Source organism: Sorghum bicolor, chromosome 7, assembly GCF_000003195.3.
Source record: "Sorghum bicolor cultivar BTx623 chromosome 7, Sorghum_bicolor_NCBIv3, whole genome shotgun sequence".
Taxonomy (NCBI): domain Eukaryota; kingdom Viridiplantae; phylum Streptophyta; class Magnoliopsida; order Poales; family Poaceae; genus Sorghum; species Sorghum bicolor.
The window spans coordinates 53,370,911-53,372,645 of record NC_012876.2 but is presented as its reverse complement, the minus strand read 5'-3'; positions in this window follow the sequence as shown (position 1 = coordinate 53,372,645).

Below are 1,735 nucleotides of genomic sequence, written 5' to 3'. Positions count from 1 at the left end.
CTTCTCATGTGGGTCTCATGGCTAAGAAAGAGAAGAATGTGGCAAGTGAGAGTGAGAGTGAGAGTGAAGATGAAAGTGATGATGATGAGATCGATCAACATCTTGCACGCCTAAGCAAGAAAGACAAGATGATGGTGCTCAAGCTCATGAGAAAATTGAAGATCAAGAAGAAAAACTCCATGAGCAAGATGAGTTTGTTGTCAAAAAGATCAAATGCTTGGAGAAGTTGACCAAAGAGCATGAAAAGCTTAAGTGCTCTCATGCTAGTTTGGTCAAAAGGTATGAAAACTTGTCAATTGAGCAAACTCATACTATTAACTCTCTATCTTGTGTTGCTCAATTAGAAGATGAGAATGATATGCTCAAGGACAAAGTGGAGAGTCTCACTAGCAAGAATGAGACTTTGCAAGAAAGTCATGATGAGCTCTTGTGCTCTCATGAGAAGCTTGTTGATTCTCATCTCTTGCTAGAAATAGCTCATGAGGTTGTGGTAACATCGGTAAAATCATATCAACCTCACACTCACAAGTGCACATGCACACAAGTTCCATATATTTTATCATGTGCTAACAATTGTTGCTCTCAAGCAAGTCAACCTTCCATTGAGCATGTACTTGTAGAAACTTGTGATGACTCCATTACAATAGAAAATGAAGAGCTCAAGGAAGAGGTTGAGAGGCTAAGAAAGGATTTGATTCAATGGGAAGGCAAGTGCAATGCTCAACCTTCTCAAGATAACCGTGAAGACATGGTGAAGAAGCTTGAGAAGGGATCAACTAATGCATGTGTCAAGCTCCATCTACAAGGCCACAAGTCAAACAATGGCAAAGTCAAGGGACAACCTAGAAGTGTGCAGTTTGTCCAAAATGTAGCAATTGTGCTCAAGGCTATGAGGGTTCAAGAATGTGGTAGTGCTGCATCCTAGTGTGGTGGTGCTGCACCTAGACAGAACAGGAAAGTTCCTAAGGTCACAAAGGTGCAATGTCAACCAAAGAAGACTCTTATCACTTGCTTCAAGTGCAAGAAAGAGGGTCACCATGTCAGAGATTGTGCTCTAAAGAAAGAAGAGAAGGCCATGAGCAAGATCCAAGAGAAGAACAAAATGGCTCATGTCAAGTGCTCCAACATGGGACACAATGTCTCTATGTGTTCTAGCAAGGCTGGTGACCAAGCAACACTTCCAAACATGAAGATAAGAAGAAGCAAGAGGAAGTGTTATGGATGTAATAAGAAGGGTCATGAAATTGCATCATGCCTCTACATGAAGGATGAAGGCTTGGCATCATCAAGAAAGAGGCTTGTCAACAAGGTTGCAAACAAGAAGCAAGATAAGAATATGTCTTGCAAGAACAAACCCCGCACTTGCTACACTTGTTGAGGAAAGGGACATCTAAGTATGGATTGTCCCATGGGTAACACTCACAAGCCCAACTCATCAATTGATTCAAATATGCTTAGGAGGCCCAAAATTGACACTTGTGCTAGAAAGGTGATTGGTTCACCAAGTGCTAGCACAAAGGCCATTTGGGTGCCTAAGTCTCTTGTGACTAACCATGATGGACCCAAAATATCTTGGGTACCAAATTGTGCTTGATGAGTGTTGTAGGTACTTAAAGGTGATATGATGCTTCGGGGTGCTTGAGCAAGTTAACTGAAAATATTCACTCAAGCTATCAACCAATTCATATTATTTCTTCTTATATGGTTGACCCGAAGATAAATTAATGAAATTATT